Below are 26,609 nucleotides of genomic sequence, written 5' to 3' on the forward strand. Positions count from 1 at the left end.
CACAGGAGACCAAGGACACAGCTACTCCGATGGGGACATCAACATGGCAAGTTCCCAGAGTTTGTTTGTCCTGTGAGGCTTTGGCCTCATCCCTTGAATCTTCCCAACAGCTGGTTATCTCTGAATCATTCACTCACTCAATATTTATTGGCAGATACTATGAATGTTTGCAAAACACCGAGTAAGATGTGGTTCTGCTGCCAGGAGCTTAAATCCCCACCAGGCTGCTTAAAGCCACAAATCAAGCATGAGGAAGAGCATGCAAGTGTGTATTTGTATGTGGAGCTGCATGACCGAGGTCCCGGCACCTGGGGGATTGTTAATGAATGTGAAAAGAATAGCCCATAGCAGTGCACCTTTGTCCAGTGGCATCTAGTCACCTCGAATGGTACAGATTTAGGGAGGAGGTGGCTGTAGAGATCAGAGAGAGGCTGGAGGGAAGGAAGCTTGGCCTCAGGGAGGATGACGCCCAAGTGTCACCAGTTAGGTAAGGAGTTGAACAGATGGAGATGGAACCTCCCTAGGGGTAGGGATGATGATTGTCCTGGAAGAAAAGGGGGAGCCTTGCATTTGGGGAGGAGCAGGTACACCCCAGAGAGGTTTTGGAAACCATTTTCAGGCCAGAAGGGGGACAACTTTGCCCGATGCTGCTTTTAACTCTACTGCAGGTTTTAATTCAGAAAGGTAGCACAGCTAGTTGGCTACTTCCTTCCAGATGGAATGAGCACAGCTCAGGAGTACTGGGAAAGAGATGGAGGTAGGGAAGTACTGTGCTGTCACAGACACATCACTATCTGGGGAGCGCATCATCCTGACCTGTGTGCATTGGCTTAAGCTAGTGGCCCCTCCAAAGAACAGCAAGTCCAGGTGGCACTGCTCTGGCATGTTGTGGAAAGAAGTGCTCGTGATCACCAACACCAAACTGTCCCCTTCCTTTGGCAGAAAGCAGGCACTAGAGCTGAAGGAGTGCTTCTGGGGACCAGAAAGATAGTTCAGCAGGTAGGGCACTTGCCTTATGTGCAGCCAACCTAGGTTCAACCCCCAGCACCCTATATCATCCCCTGAGCCCCCTGAGCACCATCAGGTGTGACTCTTCCTGCCCCAAAGTAGTGCTTCTAGGTACGTACATTCCCATAAGAAGACACACCATTAGCATCTCCCATAAGGCAACACGCTTTTGCAGAGTGGCCCCTAGGTCAGGCTCCTGCTAGTGATTCTGCAGTGGGTGCTCCGGGGGCATCTGGGCAATCCATTCCCAAGGCTGTGTGGTCCTGGTCTTGTTAATCACACAGGCTGAAGGGCTGGGACTCGGAGCAAGTGGAGGGAAGGGAAATTGATGGCTTCTGGAGGTTTCCATACTTAGTTGGATGTGACCCTCTGAGAACAGGGTTAGTGTTCCTTTGACCCAAACTGGACCATTTCAAACTCTGTCTTTTAGACCCCAGCCCCTGTGCCCAGCAGGGCTTTGCCAGTGCTGTGAGTCAGGTACAGCTAGCCGTGGCACAGAGGGAGGATGGCCCCAAGGCTCACCTGGACTATGGGGCCAAGCAGGACCTGGACATGAAAAGGAGTTGCACTTCAATTGCTAATTAACCCTTCCTGGTACGATAGGGAAGCCGTAGTTGTGCATAGTTTTGTTTACTACCTCACAGGAGCCAAACCCCAATTTAAAACAAATGCTCAGCTTGCCAAGCAGAAAAGGAAAACAGTAGATGATAAGAAAATGAAACAAGAAAACCCATCTTTGTCCTATTATCATCATATTTGGTCTTCCAAATGAAGCATCTTTACATGCAAATCCATTTTTGTATATTTTGACTGATTGCTGGCAAGATAGAGAGACATAAATATTTCTGGAAATGGACATGGCATAAACATATCATTAGCAGGGCTGCAACTTTATGTGTGGTTGAAAAGATGTTTATGGTGGGTTTCGTCAACAGAACTTCCTCACCCCCCTCAAGAGTGTTTAAGGACTTGGGAGCATGGGGCCTGGAGAGGGAAGAAAAGAAAGGTTTAGGAGCTGGAGGAAGATTCCAGATTTGCAGCATTAATTACATTAGAAACCCACCATCTGCACACTTGCTCAGAACCCTCTGATTATCTTGCTTAATTTTTAAATCTATGAAGCATGTTTAGGCGTCCCCCATGACGCTGACGCTGCTTCAAAAATTCCAGCTGTTGCAAAGCTCCTTCTTAACGACGTTACTGGTGACCCCGCCAGTAGGTGGGAAGGGCGTTTGTGACCTGGAACCACAGCAGAGCCAGGCCTGTAAAATCCATAAAAAAATAAAGGCAGTTGCAGCTTCTTTTTATCTTGTTTAAAAATCAGCCCTGGTCACCATGAGGCACTGCACGGGCAGACTGGAGTGAGAAGAGGCGCGCAGAGATGGTGGAGTTTGCACGTCTGGGATATATTGCTTTGTCTAACAAGGCGCCCCAGCAGGCCTCCAATTGTGGTCTCTCTGCAGGCCCTCCCAGCTGTACCGGCTGATTGACAGGCTGTGGGCAGATGCGGTGCCAGACTCTAATAAAGAGAGGGCCTTGGGAAAATATAAGGCAATTATTGATGGGCAGCAATCCACTAATCAGACAATTTCAAAATTAATCCCATATTCCCTTACTGTATTAGCTTTCTTTCTTGTTTGTATTTATATAGCAAATTCATGACTTCAGTGAAAATTCTTCCCTCCAGCCCAATTATATCTCTCTGAGGGCATTAAATTAAAAAACAGGAGATATTGAAAGTGGCTTGCAATTAGTTTCTTTAGTTAAAGGTGCTGCGTGCACTTAGCGACTGTGGATTCATAACAGGATGCATAATAATAAAGGTAAACACGCCTATACTCCCCCCCACCGCCCCCCCCCCACCTCCTGACAGGATGAGGGCTGGTAAGAATAATGCGCCTGGCATTACTCTGGACCAGTGATAATGGGTTAAATAATTGTGATTTGATTTTGAAGCTGATTAGATTTGCATAAAATTCGACTCAAATGTCCTGGCAGGCTCCAAGTGTCTCAGGATCCTCCAGCCTCCTTTGCTGTGGTCAGTCCTGGTGGCCTCCTCTGACTTTCGTGTGCCTCATTAAGAATGTGGATTTTTTACAATAAAGTCATTCAGAGGAAAGCCAGCCAGTTCCTATTACAGATTTCACATGCAGGATTACTTTCTAAGTGGTGATATGAGACTTTTCAATATACATAAAGAAGTTGCAAGCATTTTGCCAGTTGCTGTTCTAGAAGTCAATCTCTCGATTACTATTTCCACCCGCACTTCATCCCCCTCTTCCACCCGCCCCCCGCCCCCCCCTCCCCAAGTGTTCTGACCTGAAACAGATGGAATTCTCTTTTGGTACACTGGAAAAATTACTTCTGCAGAATGCTTCCTGATTGCACAACTTTACCACCTAATGGAGGAAAGTCGAGTATCAGCATGATTTAGAGGATGAACATGGCCAATCTCGAGCTGGGGACCTGGACACTGGAGCTGTTGAAGGCTGTCTGCCCCTGACTTGAGGTAAAATCTTTGTCCCCATATCCTGCACGGCTCAACTGTCTTGCAGTCGGTTCCCCTGTCCCCTCCAAGGTCAGGAGGGATTGAAGCGCCTCCTATGTGATAGTCTTTCTGATCCTGGCCCCAGTTCTAGCAATTGATGGGCAGCAATCCACAATCCACTTGCTGCTCGTTTAGAAATCCTAAAATATGAGTATGTTTCCCTTTCTCCTCCTATGCCTGGGGTGCCACTGTTGGTCAATCACAAACACTCCAATCCTGCCTTAGAATCAAGATCAGTGTTTGTCATGTTTGTCAAAGTGGGAACCATCACTCCCAGGACACTGGCACAGCCCTGACTGTTGCTTAAAGTACTTGAATTTCTAGTAGGGAGTCACACTGGAATAGCCCTGACTCCTGACTGTTACTTCAAGTAGTTGGATTTCTGGTGGAGATTCAGGGTTAATTTTTTTTTCCTGAAAAGAGGGCAGTAGACCAAATAAATTTGAGAATCTCAGTTCTAAATGAATCAAACATTGGTGTCATTAATCCAGAAGAACAAGTTAGACATGCAGCTGGGGAGGGAGACAGGTGTGGGGATGCTGGGGAAGCTTTTCATCCCAGATTTCCAGGAATATAATGGGAATGGGGTGGGGGGCGAGAGATAAGGCAGTGAGTTGAGAATATGCAGTTTATGGAGGGAATCTGAGGGTTCCAGCCGGCCCAGAGCAAGAAGAACAGAGATGTGACTCCATGAGCAATGGGGAACCAGAATTGTGTTCAACATGGCGCCTTGCCTGACTATATGCAACTTGGTCAAGACCTCTCACTTGAAGTCACATCTGAAGCTGAATTCTCTGAGCGCATGACTGCACGGATGACCTGCACAGAACACCAGTCTCTTTACCACAGACCACTTGCTGCATCCTTCCATGGTGTTGACTGTCAGCCTGGCTCTTGACTTTGATTTCTGCTACATTCCATCCTTGGGCCCCTGGGGGACCCTTCTGGAGATCCTCACCAGTGCACTGGCTCCTTGATGGCACTGCTGTTTACTTCCATGCTCTTTATGTCACATCCAATCCTTGGCCAACAGTTTCATCTCTTAACAAATTGACTGTAAGGTGATTTTGTTGTGAAAAGAGAAAAGAACCCTTTGTTTCCTTTCCCCCTTGGAGAATTCATTAACCACTTTCAGTCAACTTTATTTAATATGTTTAAATCCATTGTCAGTTTGGTTTCCTTCCTTCACTGACAAATTAAGAAGCATACTCTGAAGATGGATGTGCCATCACGTCCAGTTGAATAGCGTGAAACCTGGATTTATGCTCTCTGACTTCACACTTCCAGTTAGTTATATCACTCAAACAAATGCTCTTAAAGTAGAGTTGATGATTGAACTATGTGGTAAAGGCTCCAAGCTTCTTAACCCCAAGAATAATCCCCATATAATGTAGTCGACCCTTCATATCCTTGGATTCTACATCTGCAGAGTCAGTCTCCCCACATCTGTGGTAAGTAAAATCTGTGAATACAGAACCAGAGTAGAGAAAATAATTATGGAGAAGTAAACCCATGCAGTTGAAGCCCACGACATTGAAGGGCCAACTGGACCAAGCTGTGAGCAAATTGGAAGCAACGTGCTCAGGTCAATCCACACGAGAAAATCAGCACAGGCCTCATGTTTATGGAGATCTTTTAATGTCCCTTAATTTTGTCATCCTTCACTCTTTAATAGCAAAATTGCCTGGTAGCCAATAAGCAATATGGTGAAACAACTTGCTATGAAACAGCTAGCACTTTACAATCTGAACTTGCTGGACAATTCTGGTAGAGCAGGGGATGCATTTAGATCCAGGCCCTCACGGCTGGTATCATCCAGGCACAGCCAGGCTGCAGATGGAGCAAGAGGGAGGAAAGGAAGAGACAGAAATTGTGCCTGCGCTGTCGTTTCTCTGTAATGCAAACTGGTTGAAGGGAAGTGATGTCACCCAGAGCAACCCAAAGATGCACCCCTAAAAAAGAAAAAAACTTATATATATATATTTTTTTTTTCCAAAATGTAAGAGAAGAGAAAAAAGGCATAGATTCAGTTAGTTGAGACTTCAAAGCAGTGACCTATAAAAATACAAAAAGCAGACTCCAAGTTGGTGTTGGTGGTGGAGATGTCAGAAGGGGTGTCAAGTAGAAAAATGAGCAAATGTGTTTCTGGTTGGAGGAAGGAGGTCATTGAGTGGAGGCCTGAGGAGGTCAAGCTTTGACTTGTCTGAAGCAGGGTTTCCAGAAGCTGGGCTTTCCTAACAGCAGAAGGGGACTTGGTAGAGAGCAGCATCCTGTCACCAAAGCTGTGGAGTTTGAACCACAGTGTGGCAAGGATGTCACCTCAGGACATCGACTCCACATGGCAGTATCCATAGCATCAAGGTCCCCTCTCAGTCTTGAGAAGAAATGACAATTGAATGCAGGAAGACCACCATCTTTGGAGCTGGGAGACAGTGCAGCAGGCAGGCCCTTGCCTTGCATGTGGCTGACCCAGGTTCAATGCCAGGCACCCTTTTGGCCCCCTGAACCCCGAGTGTTGAGATAGGAGGAAGCCCCAAGAGCCACTGGATGTGGCTCAAAAATGAAAACAAAAGAGACTTTGCCCTTCTTAAGTGGGACCAGATTTTTTTTGTTAAATTAACTTATTGAATCACCTTTAGTGACAAAGTTACAAAGCTACTCATGATTGAGTTTCAGGGGTGCAATGTCCTAGGATCACTTCCTTCCCCAGTGCCTACCTCCCTCCACCTGGAGCTTTTCTGAAGGGAGCCAGCTCCTAAACCCACCAGGCACAAGAGGCGCAAAGGAAGGAGGTGATAGCATCGGAATTTCATGTCCCACCCTCTCCTAATCCCAAGTTTTTGTTCTAAAGCTTGATATTCTATCCCGTGAGTCCCATTCCTCCTGAGGCAGCCTCCGACTTTCTTAGTAAAGTCCTTTTGGCCACCTACAGGAATTGCATCTGAGGCGAGGGCAGACGTTTTCCTTTTAATGGCTTTTCCTTCTGGGTAGTTTATACTCTGAGGAGAGACTGCTAGGAACTCTCAGAGGTGCTGCCTCCGGAAGCTCCCAGGTGCCGGCTGCCCAATGGAGTGGTTTTGTCCTTCAAGAATCCATGGACTTTTCAGCCACATCTGGGACCTTGCTCTGGGCAGGCTGAGATCCTCAGGGTCCCCTATATAACCACGCGTGCATATGCGCACACACACACACTCACACACTCATTCACACCCAGTCTCTCACACTTGTACACACCCATTCACACTCTCACATTCACACACATACACTCATACGTACTCATACACAAACATACTCATACTCTCTCACAACACACACTCATACACATACACACACACTCATATATATACATATACACATACTTACACATACTCACACTCCCATACACACTCACACATACATACACTCACACTCATACATACACACATACATACACACAATCACTTATACACACTCACACATACTCTCACACCCATACTCTCATAACACACTCACACAAACACTTTCACTCACACACTCACACTCATACATACCCATACATTTACACTCTCATACATACTCACACAAGTATTCACATTCAGTTTCTCACACACATTCACACACTCATTCATTCATATTCTCACATTCACACACTCACACACTCATACTTATATTCACACACAAAATACTCAGACTCTCTTATGACACACACTCATACACGCACGCTTACACACAATCATACATACTCACATATACATACACACACTCACACTCTCATATACACTCACACATACACTTACATTCATACATCGCACAGTAAAGCCTGGCAAGCTATCCGTGGCATATACAATATGCCCAAAACAGTGACAATAATGGGCCTCATTCCCCTGACTCTGAAAAAACCTCCAATACGGCAGTATTGGGAAAGATGTCAGGAGAGGCTGCTAAAATCTCAGGGCTCGGATGAATGGGAGATGTTACTGGCACCTGCTCGAGTAAATCGATGAACAACGGGATGACAATGATACAGTGATACACTCATACATACTCATGCATACACACACCCATATTCTCACAACACACCCATACACACACTCACTCACACATTCACACACTCACACTCATACGTACTCATACATTTATATTCTCATACACACTCACACATGTAATCACATTCAGTCTCTCACACACACTCACACACTCATCCATTCACATTCTCACATTCACACACTCACACACACTCATATTTAAACATATTCATACACAAAACACTCAAACTCAGGACACACACTCATGTACACATACATACTCTTAAACACAGTCATACATACTCACATATACATACACACACTCACACTCTCATGCACACTCACACATATATACACGCACTCATACATACACATACATACATACACACTCACACACTCATACATACTTACATATACACATACTCACACCCATACTTTCACAACACTCACATACACACTCTCACTCACACACTCACACTTACGTACTCATACATTTACACTCTCATATACACTCACACATGCACTCACATTCAGCCTCTCACACACACTCACACATATACACTCACACACTCACCCATTCACACTCCTACATTCACACACATACACACACTCATACACATTCACACATAGAGAAACACTCATACTCTCTCACACACACTCACACTATCTCACACACACTCAAACACACACTCACACATATACTCACACTCTCATACTCACACACCCCATCAGTCTCTCTCACACACACTGGCGCACGCACGTGCACACACACACACACACACAGAGTCTCTCACACACACAGGGCACATTCTCCATCCTTCCTTGGTTTCCCTCCCATTCTTTCCCTCCGCACCCAGAGGTGGTTACCACCTCAGCTCCCCAACAGCCTTTCCTTCTGGACTCAGCAGAGTGAGTGCTGGAGAGCTGGTTTGCGTCTGTGCCCTCCAGACTCCAGAAGCCTCTTCTACAGCTGATTCTCCCACAGGATAGGAGAGAGATAGGAACAACTGACACACTGAAAGGGCCTTCCTCACTCTTCCTTGGTGGTTTGGTGTTTGGTCAATGTCAAAAGTGGTGGGACATTGAAAGGTCACCTGGTATCTGGATAAGTGCAGGAGCTGTGTGGGTCAGTCCTGATCTGTAACAAAAGGGAAGTGGTTGCGCTGGTTTGCAGGTCCTGAGGCTGACCTTTGAGATCTGCAGGGTGGAAAGCGGTCACTTACTGGGTTGAGAATGTTTTCCAGCTAGATGGGACAGAAGCTAAAAACGATGATACAACAGGATTCTACCAGGGATCATTCCTGGCGGTCCTCAAGAGACCATATGGACTGCTGGGGATTGAACCAGGGTCAGTTGCATGCTAACCCGACCAGCTATACTATCATTCAGCCCCAGAACTCTGCTTAGAAGGGGCTTAGCGTGATCTCATTGTATAGTTGTGGTAAGAAACCAAAGAGCTTGAATTCCAGTTCCAACTCTTCCACTTATTAGCTGAGTCATCTTTGCTAACTTGCTTCTTATTTCTGAACTTCAGTTTTCACATCTGGATGTTAGTGCTATCCAGATACCCATAGTGATGCCATATTCGTGGCTAGCATAAGGGACAGGAGCAGAAGGTGACAGAAGGCAAATTGTTAAGTGCTAGAGAAAGTTTTGTTCTCAAGAGGCTTCACCTTAGGAAGAACTATTGTTTCTGGCCCCACCCAACCAAGTAAAGAGAAAGAGCCGGGTGGCAGCTAAGGGTGCAGCGAGTGAGCACTGGGTAGAGACTTCAGCTCTCATACAGGTTACCTGCTGAGTCAGAGATATACTCACACAACATAAAACCCACTGCTCTGAAGTGTGGGTTTCAGTGGTCTTTGGTATAGTCACTGTGTATCACTACTCTCTGAAGAACATACCCATCCATCCATCAGATACCCAGTTCCCTAACTACCTCTCCTACCCCTACAATGAGCCAATCATTTCATGTCTTTCTAGAGTTCCTGATTCTGCTTCACATAAATGGAATCATGCCATACATGACCTTTGTGACTAATTTCACTTAACCATTGTTTTTTCAGGTTCACCTGTGATGTAGCAGAGACTAAATTTTACTACTTTTTATGGCTTAATTATACTCACTGGTGTGGATGACCCATTTCCCCATTCATCGGGTGATAGTCATCTGGGTGATTTCCTTTTGGGATAGTGTGAAAAATGTTGCTACAAGCAGTTTGAGACTTCGTTTTAATTCCTTGATTGCTGGATCATAGAGCAACTGTAGATTTAAGTCTTGAGGAACCACCAAACTTTTTTCCATAATGCACCATTGAACGTATCAGACTTCTTCTAATTTCTCTATGTCTTTGCCAACAGTTGTCTCTTTGTTGTTTTTAACATATATTTATGGTTATCCCAATGTGTAAGAAGTGGTAATTCACTTAGATTTTGATTCCCTTAATGAGAGAAAATAATACATTTCCTTCTCCTTCTCTTCTCCTTCTTCTCCTTCTTCTCTCTTTCTAATCTCTCTCTAGTTGGGGGGATATTGGGCCACAGCTGGCAGTGCTCAGGGCTTACTCCTGGCTCTGAGCTCAGGGATCACCCCTGGCAGTGCTCAGGGGACAATATGTATAGTCAGGATTCAAACTGGGGCCAGTTGTGAACAAGGCAAGTGCTTAACCACAGTACTGTATCTCCAGCCCTGCCTGATAGTCTTAGCAGACTGAAAATCTATTAAACAAGCAAATGCAAACACCTTCCAGGAGACTTTCCTGTCCAAGGAGAGGCTCTGAGGTTTGTCATCCCCCTTACCTGTTCTCATGTCACTGTTCCAAGTGGCGATTACTCAAAGGAAATTCTGTGGGTAAGAGATTTGCTAGAGGCATTATGGTAACAGTCCTATTTATATATACAGGGGTTTTTGTTTTATTTTTATGCCACAACTGGTAGTGTTCAGGGCATACTCCTGGTGGTGCTCAGGGAACCATATGGGGTACTGGAGATCAAACTGGGGTCAGTTTCATGCAAAGCAAATGCTCTTCCTGTTCAGGCTCCCAGTGTGTCTTGTTATTGTCCCGTTTCATATCCAAGGGGATAGGTATGGGGCTTAACGACATTCATCAACCTGCCCCAGGTCATACACCTGAGTGCTGAGATTGAATTCTAGGTGTGCCTGACTTTTAAGCCAAGCACTCACCTACCATCCTAATGATTCCTACCAGGGAAGAAAACACTCTCGTGAGGTCCACAGCACCCCCAGACTCCTCTAATCAAATGCTTCCTGCATGCCAGCTGGCTGCCCCAGTGTGCCCAGGCTATGTCTCCATCAAAGCTCACATTCTAGAGCCAGGTGCCTGAGGGTTTGTTGGTGATTTTTGTGTAGTGCAGAAATGAGTTTTGTAATTCGTACTTGATTTAGCTTCTAAATTGTTAGCATCTCCAGTGCAGGGCTGGGGTGAGCACTGTCTATGAATATGAGCTCCAAAAGTAGAAACGACTCCCATCTGAGCAGCCCCTAAGGAAGCTGTTGATTACAGAAGGCTCAGCACCTCCCTCCGTAACAAAAGACACAGGCTCAGAGGTCTGTCAAGAGATTCTCCTGCAATTTAGACCATTGGTGAGGACAGAACCCAGGCGACTTGGTGTCAAAAGGGACAGGTCTTCCTTCACATACTTCTCCTTCCACACATGTACATGCACACATGCAGACACCCAGGTATGCATATACATATACATATACACACATGCACACACATGTACATACCACACATATTAATGTGCAAACACATGCACACACTTGCATGTATACACATGAAGAATATGCAGCTTTTAATGTCTCAATAGAGATGGGCTGCAGGAAATGACACACTGGCATCATCATCAATGTGATGATTAGGAACCAGGGAGCTCTGGGTTCTGGGATCGACACTTAGGGTGGAGGCCTGGGGAGAAGGTGGCAAGTCAGGCTTGGGGTCTCTTAGTCAGGAGACCCCCATCTCTCTAGGGCACTGCTGTGCCTGAGGTCCTTCCTGGAAGGAGATGTGAGGTTTCCTGGGTCTCGGGAAGGCAGAAACCAGACTTTTCTTTGGAGACCCCAATCAAGTCAGTGTAAGAAGCAGCTTCTCTCATGAACCCGGCAGCTGGCTGTGCTCAGGGCTTACTTCTGACTCAGCCTCCAGAATCACTCCTGGAGGTGCCCAGGGCATCATTTGCTGGCCACGTGTCTGGCAAGTGCTTTCCCCACTTTTCCCATCCAACTCTTTCTGTTCAGCCCTCAACGGGGGTTCTGGGCCCCCCTCGGCCCCCCTCATGAGGCCATTTGCAGCAACTAGTGGAGGAATGAGAGGAGTCATGGCTTCACTAAGGAGCTTGGGCTGGACAATGACAACGGCCACACTGGTATGTGCTGGGGGACCCAATGGAGAAGGCCACTCAGGAGTGACACGTCTGGGTGTTGCCTGTGTCCAAAGCTTTGTCCTAAGCCCCTGGACCTCTATGCACTCTTTATCCTCACCGAGACCCTGTAAGGTAGATCACTTACTTCAAGTTATACGTGAACAGGCCAAGTCTCAGAAGGATGAATAGATATTCCTGCAGCCGCACAGCTAATGGGGGGCACTGGCTACTCCAGCACCTGTGAGTCCGGCCCCTGTGCTGAGCTGGAAGGGCAGGAGGGCTCCAGACAAGGGGTTCAGGGAAGTCTGATGCCCTGTGCTGATCTTCCTATGTGTTTGCTCAAGTAGACGTCAGGGGGAAGGCTGGTGAGTGAGGGTGTGGGAGAGTTCTCTGAACAGAAGAGGGAGAGTGTAGGATAGCATTGCTCTGTCCTTTCTCCTTTGCCACAAGGAGCTTAGGTTTATCGGGTCACACCCATCAAAGTGCTCCTGAGTCAGTCCCATTCTTTTGTTTATTTGTAACTACTTCTCTATGCTCTCTTCCCCAAAGAGTTAATCAGCTTATTCCCCTAATCAGTTTCTGTTAATTTGTAAGTTCAGATCTTTCTAGGACACTGAATTTATATTGTAAATTAATATTGCCTTTCTCCTCTCCTTAGATCTTTTGAATAGCTTACTTTAAAGCAGTGTCCTTTTGTATAAAGAAGACAATTAATACTATGCATCTGTAACATTCCTACTTTGGACAAACTGGCAGGCTACCAAATGTAACCTGCCCACCCGGCAGAGTCTGGCAAACTCCCTGTGGCGTAACCAATATGCCAAATACCAGTAACAGTGATGTGTCTCGTTCTCCTAACTCTGAAAGAGCCTTGAATATGGCGCTTTTTAAAAAATCTCAGGGCTAGGATGAAGGAGACGTTACTGGGGACTGCTCGAGGCAATCGACGATTAACAGGATGGTTGTGATCGTGATTGTGATTTGTAACTTGGGATTTAATTGGCTTTGAATATTATTCATTCCCGGGCATCTGCTTTCTCAGCTTAAGTCTCAGTTGCCCTCACTTGCTAGTGCCCCCAAAAGCAGAGTCCCGACGAGGGACTGGATGGAACCAGGGCAAGCGGTAAGCTCTGTGCCATATGGGCCTGGCCAAAGCGCCACAATTCTTAACTGTAACTTAAGAGCATGGTCATGGACAAATGCTGTCATGATCCAAAATAACTAGATTTGGACACTACTAGGTTTAGGAATGATTAATCTGGTCTGAGTGTTGTAGTCTGAGTCTGTGGCAAGATGTTCCTAGGAGAGCTGCCCTACAAGCCTCAATGGTATCTCTTACTGTGTCCATACAAAAATAACTAGTATTAAGATGTTGATAGTTATTAGACTGAGGAAAGGAGAAAAACACCTTAGGAGGTATTTTTCCCGGGACAGTCCCCTGGCGGTGCTCAGGGGACCATATGGGACAGTCAGGGTGGGCTTTAGAATACCTTTTAGGTGGGCCCTCAGGAAGGGCTTTCTTATGTTGATTTTGCTACCTGACTGGGTACAGTGTCAGCCCAGAGTGCTGGGGAGTTGGAGAGGCAAGAGAGCTGGAGAAGGAGAGAGAGTGCAGGGAGGCAAGGTGGACCGCGAAAGGCTAGCAAGAGGGACAGAGAGAGAAGAATGTAGAAGAAGAACACAGGAGCAAGCACGTGGAGAGAGAGAGAGCCCAAGCTGTGAGATGGAGCGTGGAGAGATGAGCGGGAGAGACAGAAGGAGAACGGGAATGAAGAGCAGTGTGAGACTAGAACGGGAGGCTCAGAGAGACTGGGCAGGCATGTGGGGAGAATGGAATAAATGGCATCTGATCAATCAACCCTCATTTCATCCACCATCTACCCCATGTCCTGGGCTGCCCTGGCTGGGGGAGCGGTCTGCCTCCCTCACCGAACGTGGGCAGTGAGGGGGAGAGCTGTCGGGGGGGAGGGGGCCCTGGCCGCCTCTAAAGAGGGTTATTTTTTTGGGGGGGAGGGTTGGGTCACACCCGACAATGCACAGGGGTCACTCCTGGCTCATGCACTCAGGATTACCCCTGGCGGTGCTCAGGGGACCATATGGGATGCTGGGAATCGAACCCGGGTTGGCCACTTGCAAGGCAAACGACCTACCCGCTGTGCTATCACTCCAGCCCCCCTAAAAAGTTTTTACAGGAGAGAAACATCCGGCCCATCCTGCCACAGAAATTGTACTGAGCAACTACTGTGTGCCTGGTATTGTTTCTGAGTTTTTTGTATAAAAAACAATTCCACAAAGAGATTTGAAAAGTGGTCCGTCTCAAACTGGAGGAATAGTACAGGGATTAAGTCTTTTGCCTTGCAAGTGGCTGACCCAGGTTTGATCTCTGGCTGAACTCTGCTAAGAATGATCCCTAAGCACAGCACCAGAAATAAGCCCTGAGCAAGGAATAAAGAAAGGAAGGGAGGGAAGAAAAGGAGGAAGAGAGGGAGGGAGGGAGGAAGAAAGGTTGGAAAGAAGGAAGGAAAAAAGGCAGAAAAAGTTATGATGGAGGCCAAGGGTTGCTGGCAGGAGACAGCCTTCCTCCAGAGGGAGATGGGTAGAGCACTTGCCTTGCATGCGGTCAACTAGGGTTTGATCCCTGACACCCCATATGGTTCCCGGATGATCCCAGAACACAGAGCAAGGAGTAAGTCCTGAGAACTGCCAAGTGTAGCAAAAACAAATAGAGCCATCTCTAAGAGAAGTGACTTAGATGGACAATTAGCCAGGGCCCAGTGCTGGCCTGAGGGTACACGCAATAACGTAAGAACTCAGGAAGACACTTGTAAGCGTCATTTTTTTTAATTGAATCACCGTGAGCTACAGTTACAAAACTTTCATGTTTGAATTTCAGTCATACAATGATTGAACACTCATCCCTCCACCAATTAATGTCCCCAATATGCCCACCACTATCACCACCCAACCCCACTCCCTGCCTTTATAGCAGGCACTTTCCTTTTTACTCTCTCTGTACTTTGGGGCATTATGGTTTGCAATACAGATACTGAGAGGCTATTACATTTGGTTCTTTATCTACTTTCAGCACACATTCATCTCCCATTCAAGAGATCCCTCCAACCATCACTGACTTAGCAGTCCCTTCTTTATTCCAGCTGCCTTCTTCCCCAGCTCATGAGTTAGGCTTCCAACCAAGGAGCAGTATTCCTGGCTCTTATCTCTACTGCCCTTGGGTGTCAGTCTCATCTTATGTTATTTTATATTCCACAAATGAATTCAGTCCTTTTGTGTCTGTCCCTCTCTTTCTGACTCATTTCACTCAGCATGAGACTCTCCATGTCCATCCACTTATAAGCAAATTTCATGACTTCATCTTTCCTAATGCAAGCTTCATTCTTAGAAAGAAAAATTCAGAAAAAGGAGTGACGGTTGTGATGGCTTCAGGAAAATACTGCGCTCTGGCACGTCTCAAGAGAAGGCATGAGAAACTACACCAGAAGTGATCAGAAAGAACAGGTAGGCATGGCCTCCACTCAGAGTGCACACGCAGGAGGAAGCGGGGGGCAGGGGCGGGGGGGTTTCATGGCAGAGGTGGCCTTGGAGCCTAGAAGGCTTCATAGGAGTTCAGCAGATGGAGGACAGAGCCGAGTGGCTGTGAGAACCCAGGAGGGGGTTTCCTGTGGTGGCAGCCTGAGTGGGGAACGAAAGCAGTGAGTCTGGGATCAGGGACACAATCAAGGACTGGGGGGCGGGGGGGCAGTTTTGCAGGCACAGAGCCCAGTCACAGCCTTAGGAGGGCGTCTCTACCTGACCTTCTGGTGGGCAAGGGGCTCTTGCCATCCTTGACCCTGTGCCCAGGGCAGAGATCTCTGCCCCTACCCCTCTCCCCAGCAGCCTATGTGACCCCCCACCAGCCCACGTGACCGCCCCCAGCCCCGCACAGGAGACGCAGAGACGCAGCCACATCGGATCTAAATGTTAATAAAAACGAAATCCCTGAGCAGTCACAGAAATTAGCCTGGGTAAGATTGAAATGCCAAGGCAGGTCTTGTTATTTTTATGAAGCCGTGAATAATATAAGTATCCAATTGATAAAATGTTATTAAAGCTGACAGCCCTTAAGTGATCTAAGTGGTAAATATTGAAATGAGGGCTCTGCCACACAGTGCCCGGGGGCCCACAGCGGTAATAAGCATTGAACAATGATTCTGCAGGGCTCTGGGGAGCTGCCGGAGCTGGGGGGGCAGCACGCGTGCTCCTCCTAAATAATTAAACCGGGATTCCAGGGCTGGATCGCAGATCCTTGTAGTGGTTTGTTAACGTCCAAAGGAACTGGCTCCGGGCACAGCCGCGTCTCCCCCGACTGAGGGGGAGCATGTCGGGAGGGGCCTGACACCCCCAAGGAGCCTCTCTGAGCCCGCAGTTTATTCCAGCCTTTATTTATAATATAAACAGACTGGTGCAGCCTGAGGGCAGCTAATAGTTGATGAGCCATGGGGCCTCCACGTGGGTAGGAGATTTTATTAGCACTGCTTAGGGAAACAGGGAAATGTGAAAAATGTAAAAAAAAAAAAAAAAAAGCCACAAGGAAGGAAGAGAGAAATGCAAACCACAGTGCCTTTCCACCTTTCCGGAGAGCCCAGTGGCTGGGGAGGGAGTGGGGAGCATCTTTCTTCAGCCTGTTTTTGCAGAAAGAAGCAGAGATTTTATTTATTTATCTATTTACTTATTTATTTATTTAAGTCTTTGGACCACAGCCAGCAATGCCCAGGGTTACTCCTGGCTCTGCACTCATGAATCACTCCTGGCAGTGCTCAGGGGGCCATCTGGGATGCCAGGGATTGAACCCAGGTCCCCAGCATACAAGGCAAACGCCCTCCCCTCTGTACTGTAACTGTCTGGCCCCAGAAGCGGAGGTTTTCAATAGTGGTCTCTTGGGGTGGCATTAGCAGGTCCATGGAGCTGGGGTCCTCCATGTTGGGGTGGGGGTGGGGTGGGAGGAGATTCTTTTAACCCTTCGAGGGTTTTGTGAGGACAGGGTTGGAGCTTGGCAGACAGCCCATTGTGTCCTGGTCTGAGTCCCCAATAGGGGCTGTGTGACTCTGAGGGTAGGAGGAGACAGGGAGGACCAGGAGGCAGAGCTGCCCACTCCCCACCTACCCCCCCGGGCTAATTCCAGTTCAATGTGACACCCCCAGAGATGTCCTGGGCTAGGTCCTGGCAGTGGAGAGTGGCCTGGGCCCAGACAGGAGCTGTGGGGCATCAGTGGAGCTCAGAGGCTGTTCTGGGAAGGGGACCACTGTCAGTCGAGCTATGAAAGAGAGAGGCAAAGGTGGAGGTGAGGCAGCTGGGACAGACAGGCCTCCTAAGCTAGCCATGTTGGTGCTCAGCAGGCCTCTAGGGGACTTGAACAGGACAGGTGGGGGGTGGAACCATGGACAATGGGCTGGAGAGTAGGGCAGAAGCATCCTGCAGTCCTGATGGGACAAACCAAACCTCTCTCCCAGATCCCCAGACAGCCAGAGGAGTAGCAGAGTGGGGCGCCCCTCCCCCACCTCTGGGTGCGTGCACGTGTCAGGTGTGTGTGTGTGTGTGTGTGTGTGTGTGTGTGTGTGTGTGTGTTTCAGAACCACTCTAGGAGGTTACAAAGTAACAGTCAGAGATGAAGGACCCCATCAGGCCCACCGAGTTTCCATCTTTTCACAGGGGTCACGCCCAGTGATGGCCAGTGACACTTGGGGGTCACCAGGGCCAGATCCAGTGGTGCCCCGGGAGTCCATGCAGTGCTGGGAATGGAACTCAGGACTTGCACGTGAGCTCCCTTTCTGGTCCCCAGAGTTCCAGATTTTCAAAATCTCCTTCACCTGGGAATCAACGGCAGTTTTTCCAGCCTGGATTCTGTTGTTGCTCACTTGGACACTACACGGCCCAGAGCCCTAGCAGACCCTGTTAACCAGTGAAAACCATCAGGCTTAAGGCACCCCCGGTGTGGAACGGGCACTGGTTTCTCTATAACAGAGGAAGAGTGTTTAGAGCACCGGATGTGAACTTAGCAGAGCTCTTCAATGTATCCTGGTGCCTAAAAATTCTAGAAAGATACTTGCAGGGCTGATACTGCCAGGGATAAAGAGAAGCCTAGGGGGTCTTGATGAATCCAAGTGCACCTCAGGAGACCAGTTTTCCATGGAGAGATGGAACCTGGGTGAGCAGTTGGCTGGTTGCCTTACTTTGGATACCTGAGGGCAAGCACTATGGGACTGGGGGGTTTTCAAAGAGCTGTTGAGGGTGGGCAGTGGCTGTAAATCTAGCTGGTAAGAGGGAAGAGTAGACAGATATGTTAAGGCACATTGAAACTTCTCAGAGCTGCGAGCCACTTGTGTGTCTCGGCGCCTCTTTGGGCCCCTGTAAACAGCAAATCAATTGAGCATCAGGTTTGTTTTCATAGCTGTCCTGCACGCTGGGAGTATTAGATGAAGCAAACCTTTTATTTAGTTCTTGACAGGTAATTAAATTGGCCTCTGCATTGGTGTGTGAGCCAGCCAAGGAGCCAGGAGCGGCATGCTGAGTGGCGATAGCTATTTGCTGGAATCTTACAACTTAATTTTGCATCTCAAATTGCAAGGAGAGCTCTTGGTTCCATGGAAAGTTTGAGTCAGGCATGGCGCTCCTTCAGCTTGGGCATTTCATTTTTTCCAACAGGAATTTGCTTCGCCGTCTCCAACATGCGAAAGCCCCATGTCCACATTTTTTCCAGCGTGACATACTGGGAAAAGTTGAAAGAAAAGTAAATACAAACACAACAGGCAACAAGCAAGCGAAGGGAGCCAGTTTTCCTGGGAACAAGGAAAGAAACACGAGCACAGTGACAGAACGCCCTGGATTCCATGTTCATCATAAATGTCGGAAATTGCTACCGGGGCTCAAAGAGCTCCTTATAAAGGGTCGTTGGTCTTAGACGTCAGAGACCTGGATTCGCCAGGGCTGAGAGTATGTGGGTGCATCCCTGAGGCTCTGGCTGGGGCCCCAGGTGCGAGCCAGCACTCCTTCCAATTTGCCCCTTAGACACAGAGGAAGAGAAGTTACACCTCCGAGGCCGGGGCTGTCAGGATCTATGCTGAACTCTGAGGGGACAGGTTCCAGATGCTTCGATGTGTTTTCTCTTCATAATGAAGCATCGCTGGGTGTCACTCTATCAGTGTCACTCAGTGATGACTTTCTTTTGGTTGGGAGTGGGGGACACTGTGGTGCAACTGTGAGCATCTTCCCTTTGAATGTTGTTCTGATATATATTTGGGTGAGGAGAGGACTCCCAAGAGTGATCAGAAGCCTGCCCTCGCCTTGCTACTCACAGTGGCCCTCCGCCCACATAGCCATACAGTTCAACGCTGAGGTCCTGAGACAGAGGTGCATGGACCTCGCAGTGTTGGGGCGGTCAGCACACCCAGTAGTGCTCAGGGCTCTGTGGGGCAAAAGCCTGAACTCAGGGACTCACAAAGACAAGGCACGAGTTTGGCCCTGGGCCCTCTATTCTTTCCAGAACAATCTCTCAGCTATATATATGAGCCTCTCTTTCTCACCTCCTGCACGTGTGCGTGCGTGCGTGTGTGTGTGTGTGTGTGTGTGTGTGTGTGGTATATTGGTGTGTTTAATTTATCTTTCTCTTTATGCCATACTTTATTTTTTTATAAAGTTGTTCACAATAATTCATTACATTTAATATTCAAACACCAATCCCACCACCATTTTTTGAATGTTTCCACCCCAAGCGATAGCACAGCAGTAGGGCGTTTGCCTTACACGCAGCCAACATGGCCGAGCCGAGTTCGATTCCTCCGCCCCTCTCGGAGAGCCCGGCAAGCTACCGAGAGTATTCGATATGCCAGACACAGTAACAACAAAGTCTCCAATGGAGACGTTACTGGGCCCGCTCGAGCAAATCGACGATCAACGGGAGGGCCTTTACTTTACTTTACTTTCTTCCACCCCAAATCCCAAAACCGTGCCCCCGAAAGCAAAACCAAAACAATTAATTTTGTATTGTTTGTTATGAATAATCCACTAAAAATGGTCTAATAAAGTTTCCTTAGAGGAAAGTGTGTGAAGATTCTTGTATTTCATCTTGGAGCATTAAGCCTTTGTACAAGAGATTACAAACATATTTATTACAGGTTGTGCCTTATGTTATGCCACATTTTGAGTAAATACCTGGCTCTATCTTCCAATTTATTATCTCTCACTTCACTGAATTCCCCTTAGAACTTATCCTATTAATATATTTACTTCTTCATCCATAGACCTTACTCTCAATATTTTAGTTTTCTATATTTTACCCCCCTCTTCATTGATTTATTTTGTTCTAGGTTTCAAAAACAGAACTGTCCATGTCTTGGGGCCCCTATTGTGAGTTAGTGTACAATTGGGTGAACCTGGGAGCCAGCCAGGTTTGAGCTGCACCTCCAGATTTTATCTAGAGCTGTGGGCAGAGACTAGAACTATGTTCAACTTCATTTTACAACAGGGAACCTGCATCCTAAACTCTGGACTCAAGACTGTTTTCAGAGGGGGCTGGAGCGATAGCACAGCAGGAAGAGCGTTTGCCTTGCACGTGGCCGACCTGGGTTCAATCCCCAGCATCCCATATGGTCCCCTGAGCACCACCACGAGTAACTCCTGAGTGCAAAGCCAAAAGTAACCCCAGTGCATTGCTGGGTGTGACCCAAAAAGCAAAAACAAACAAAAACAAAGACTGTTTCAGAACTCGGGGCTTGCCCTGCGGGCAGTTTCTAGGTCCTGTTATTCCGTAAGTGTGACTGCCTATTTTTGGGTGGTTTCAGATCCTCAGAGGTGCTTCTCGGGTTTTAAACTCTTGGAACTCTGTCTTTGAAATTGTCCTTTTAGATTTGGAGTGCAGGGAGGCCTGTAAGCATGAGGCAATAGCCCAGGATTGATGAGAGGTGCTGGGGCTGAGCCTGTGAGGCCTATTGTGTATTGGGCTTGTCTTTGGGCTTCTGGGAAAGCAAATTCACCCCAGAGGTCAGCTCAGAAATCCCATGCATCCTTCTGGAGTCTACGAGGGAGATGGAGAGGGAAGGAAGCTTCCTGTTCTCATCCCTCCAGAAGCTTCTGGGACATAGTATTGCCAGCGGGGGGGGCGGGGGGGGGGTGCGGGGGCACTGAAGCACGTATGTAAGCCCTTGAAGAATGGGAGAGAGGAAGAACATGGCTAAGATGCAGAAGCCAGTCTCATTGCTGAAGAGGCCAGTAGTCACATTCAGATCATTCCTTCTGCTCCCTATTTCCTCCCATCTGTCTCCAGCAGCAGAGCCAGGGGTCACTTCTGTGGAGACGAGCCACTCCCAGGATCTCAGGGACTCAGCCTGTCATAGCTCGTGTCACCTCTGTGATTTTCCCTTCACAGTCTGGACTCTCTCTCCCCTTTCTCCGAGCCCTGTCCCTCCCTGAGAGCCACATGGAAAACTCGAATTGCTCTTCCATCTGGCATGCTGTAATCCCCAGTCTCTGCTCTCTGCCATTATTATTTCTGAACCCCATTATCCCAGCCAGTCTCCCTGGGCTCTGCTCACCCCCAGACAGCATGTGGGTTGGTACTATGCTGGATTTGTTCTTATGTTATAGTCCCTGGTGTCTGGGACCCTTGGAACAGGAATGGGGAGTCCTCCCTCTCTTGTGCTCCTCAGAGGGAAGGAAGGAAAGGATTTGGTCTTTTCTTCCCCAAACCAGTGTGGGTGGAAGGAAGAGAGATCCCACAGACTTTAGAATATACCCCCTCGGGGTACATAACCTTTGGAAGAGTTGAGCCCAGGGCAAGGCTGAGGGCAGAGGTCCTGAGACTGAAGTGGGTGGGTGGCCATTGAGCCCTGAAACCCCAGCTTTGACTAGGGCAGACATGGGCACTCTTGCCCTGGCCACGTTATTCAGGGGGACTCTTGGTCCTGCTCTTAGGGAAAGACACCCCACTACAGGCCATCTGCAACCAGAAGATCCCTTATGAATTAAGCACTAAGTCTTTGCCAACCTTTGATTCACAAATCTGTGCTGGGGAAGTCAAGTCAGAGGACTTACATCCCGACTTGTCCCATCACTCGCCATGTGGCCAGAGTATGCTTTGCCATTGCAGCATTCACACTGATAGGAGACAGCGAAGAACCAGGTGGCCTGCAGTGAGAGTGGGAAGGACTCGGGTTGCAAATGCCTCGGCCACAGCAGAGCGTGTGCTGGAAAGGGCCTGGAAGAGACCAAGGGTCCTGTTTTATGGGGTACCTGATGGGAAGAGTGGTGCTTATAGACTGTGGGCAGGAGAGCAAGAGGGAGACATTCTCAAGCAGGGTATTCGCAAAGCAAGGGCCAGACCACCTCAAGGACACAAGCACAGTCTACGTATCTGCTGCGGTTGCAAAGAGAGGACAAGATTATCCTGAGAGTTTCTCAAGCCCATGCCATGGCCACATCTCATAGTCCATGCTTCATGGGCCCTGGAAGCTCCTGCTCCTCTGATTATTTATTTCTTTAAGATGAGGACCGAGGCCTAGTTGTCTCTTCACTGCAGCCTCTCTGATTCTTTTCCCTTTCAAGTCTTACTTCCTTGTCTGCAAAGTGGGGCTCATGACATATACTTGCTACATCCTTCAGGGCTGTCCTGAATAGTAATGACCTTATTTGTTTTGTTTTGTAGCCACACCTGGTGATGCTCAGTGATCACTCCTGGCAGTGCTCTGGTGACTTTATGGGGGGCTCCCCCAGTTTAGAGGGCTCAAGCCCAGGTCAACTGCATGCCAGCCATGCGCCCTACCCACTGTACTATGCCTTGGCCCTAAATAATTGTGACTTCATGCTTGTCACAGTACCTGACACAGTCCGGAGAGATGCTCAGAAGTCTATTATTCCCTTTGTTCCCTGTCAATGTCTTCTACATGTTGGTCATTATGATACTTAAGTGCTCCAGGATTAAATAAGAGCATATGAAAACCCCAACACAGTGTGTAATGCTCACACCATCATTATTATTTTGAAAGGAACACGTGTTGAATGGTCCTGATGCAGGACCAGAGATATTGACTGGGCTCTCCCGGAGGGGAGAGGCAACATTGATCTGTCCATCCTTATCTGGGGACAACCAGGAGATCAGTTCTTGTATCCACATAGTAACTCAGAACCAAAGGCATGTTTACTGTAGACCTTGTGAACACTGGAAGGAGAAGGGGGAGGAGGCGGAGGAGGGGGAGAAAGAGGAAAAGGAAAAGGATGAGGAGGACAAAAAGGAAGAGGGTGAGGAGGAGGAAGAGAGGGAAAAGGATGAGGAGGAGGAGAAAGAAGAGGAAAAGGATGAGGAGGAGGATGACAAGGAGGGAGGTGGAGGAATGGGAGGAGGAGGAAGAAAGGGAAAGGAGGAGGGGGAGGAGGAGGAGGAAAAGGATGAGGGGGAGAAGGATGAGGAGGAAGAGGAGGAGGAGGGGGAGAAGGAGGAGAAGAAGGAGAAGGGAATGGAGAAGCAAGAAGGAAAAAGGGAGGAAGAAGAAACTTGCCGTTTTACTTGCTTTTGTATTGGTTTTGGGTGAAATCTGCAGAACATTTATTCTCTGCGGTGGGAGACAGTGATTGTTCCCAGGATGTGGGTCCTACATGTACCAGATTAAAGCCTTTTTAGGTGGCTTTAAGGATATCAACTGAGTGGTGGTGGTGGTGGTGGGGTGTCGTCCCATTCAATACCCCTCTTTGGAGTCACCCACAGTGTGGGGTGTACAGGGGGTCCCCCAGTTTAGAGGGCAGGTCTTCAGGATGGGGGCAGGCAGGCCCACATTCAGTTCCCAGGGCAAGAACAGAACCCTCTGTCCCACTCTGCCTGCACCCCCAAATGTCCCGTGCCTGCGAGCCTGAAGCCCGTGACCCACGGAACAGGCTCTACTCAGAACATCCCCAGAAGGAGGGTTGTTGAGGTAAGTGCCCCCTCCCTTCTGCTGGAGCAAATCCTGTACCATCTGCCATTCTAACCAACACTGGCAGTTCATAGACCTTGCAACAAAGATCATTTTAGGTCTTCAATGAAGGGATTGAAAACCATAAAAAGTCTCCAAGCAAGAGCCAGAGTGATAGTACAGTAGGTGGGCCACTTGCCTTGTATGCGGGTGACCCCGGTTTATCTTCCTTCCTCCCCATGTGGTCCCCTGTGCACAGCCAGGAGTTATCCCTGAGGAGTAAGCACTGGGCTCTGTGGATGTGACCCCAAACAAAAACAAACAAAAAAACCCTCCAAGTTGGCTCTGAGAGCAGGGACCAGGAGAACTCAAGTTCCCTGAGGATCAAAGACCCTTTGTGGGGCCTGGAGAGATAGCACAGTGGGTAGGGCATTTGTCTTGCACACGGCCGACCCGGGTTCGATTTCAGGCATCCCATATGGTCCCCTGAACACCGCCAGGAGTAACTCCTGAGTGCAGAGCCAGGAGTAACCCCTGGGCATTGCCTGATGTGACCCAAACAAGCAAAAAAAAAAAAAAAAAGACCCTTTGCAGGCCAGTGGTGTGGGGGCCAGAGCTGTCTTGTTTATGCTGGCGGCTGCCTACCTGCCCAGAAGCTCACATGAGCACGGCTGTCGCTTCTCCAGCCCCAGCCGGGTGCCGGGTGCTTATTGCATTTGCAGATTCGCTAGAGAACGCATGTGTTCTATAAAGGAGCGTGGATGCCTTATGTTTCTGATTGATGGGCCATCAGCCGCACAGTTGTTGGGCAGTGATTGATTTTCCAAGCCAGCTGCTCCAGCTGTGCCCCAGATGCGCCCCGTCTGAAGTCAGGGGCGGGTGCTGTAAGCCATGGAGAAGATCCTAATTGGAGAGATCCCTGAGAAATCGGCCATTGTAATGGGCAGCCGTCGTTAATTTGGGGCTTTACTTGGGGTGCTAAACCACAGCCTCCCTCTTGGTAATTGCCACTCCCCAGGGGAGAGCTGCCATTTCAGAACATACAACGACACACGTGGGGCCCAACTCAAAGCTGACTCTTGCAATTGGCTGACCTGAAGCTTAAAAGAAGCATTAAACGATAGTTTTAAAACAGGTATTTAAAAAAATACTTGGACATGGAAGTGTGAAAATGCCTTGTTTTAAAAGTCTAAAGGAATACGTGCTCATTTTATTTTTAATTTTTTTGTAGTTTTCTTTTTTTCTGTTTAGGGGGCCATACCTAATGGTACTCAGGGATTCCTGTAGGATAACAATTGCTTTGTCCTTTCTCCCTTTCTCCACAAGGAGCTTAGGTTTATCAGGTAACACCTATCACAGTGCTCCCGAGTCACTCCCATTCCTTTGTTTATCTGTAACCATTTCTTTATGCTCTCTTCCCCAACCAGTTAATCATCTTTTCCCCCTAATCAGACTCTGTTCATTTGTAAGGTCGGGTCCTTCTAGGACACTGAGCTTGTATTGTAAGCTAATATTGCCTTTCTCCTCTCCTTATGTCTTTTGAATATTTTACTTAAAAGCAATGTCCTTTTTGTATAGATACAGGAAGACAGTTAATATTATGCGTTCATAACTTGGGATTTAATTGGCTTCGAATATTATTCACTCCCGGGCATCTGATTTTTCAACTTAAGCCTCAGTTGCCCTTAGTTCCTAGCACCCCGAAAGCAGAATCCCGATGAGGAACTGAATGGACCCAGGGCAAGCTGTGAGCTACCCTGGCATCAAAATGGGTCAGGCCAAAGCGTCATGATTCTTAACTATAAGTTAAGAGCTTGATCATGGGCAATTGCTGTCATGATCCAAAAGTAACGACGAAAATAGGACCCTGCTAGGGATAAGAAAGACTAATTTGGCCTGAGCACTGTAGTCTGAGATCGAGATGACCCCAGGAAAGCAATTTATAAGCTTAATGTATCTCTTACTGGCTCCATACAAAATGATTAATATTATGAATGCTTATATGTTTGTTGGACAAGGAGAGGAAAAACACACCCATGGGATTCCGCTCTTGGGTGGGTCGTCCTGCTGAGAGGGTATCTGTCCTAGAAGAAGTACCCCCTGAGGGAAAGAACTTTACCCCTATTGATTGTGACCATACCTATGTGTAAGCCCCAATCCCTCATGCTTTGGGCATTAACTAGACTATAAGAGTGGGCTGGGGGATCCAGATTCCAGAGGCAGAAGGAGGATGAAGGGGAATCAAGAAGAAGAATGAAGTAGCATGGGGGAGGAAGAAACAGGAGGAGAATCAGAGGAGAATGGAGATGGGAATGGAATAAACTGCAACTGACACCAACCATTCTGGCCCTCGTTTCTTTCCTTTGCCTGCCCGTTGCCATTGGCCTCCCCGGGGTGGGGGAAAGCGGTGTGAGACTACCGAACATGGGCAGTGGGAGAGATAGACTGCTGTGGTCTTTTTGTGTTTACACAGATTACTCCCGGCTGGGTACTCAGGGATTGTTTCTAGTGGTACTTGGGAGAACCATGCAGTACCAACAATTAAAGTCTGGGAACCCTGCATGCAAAGCAAGTGCTCAGCCCATTGCGCTCTACATGCTCATGAAGAACTCTGGGGCTGGAGGATAGGACAGTGGGTAGGATGCTCGCTTGGCATGCAGCTGACCCAGGTTCAAAAAGCAGTTGCCCTGTATGGTTTTCTGAGCCCCTCTGGGAGTTCGCCCTGGGTATAGAGCC

Source organism: Sorex fumeus, unplaced genomic scaffold, assembly GCF_029834395.1.
Source record: "Sorex fumeus unplaced genomic scaffold, SorFum_2.1 ptg000003l, whole genome shotgun sequence".
Taxonomy (NCBI): Eukaryota; Metazoa; Chordata; class Mammalia; order Eulipotyphla; family Soricidae; genus Sorex; species Sorex fumeus.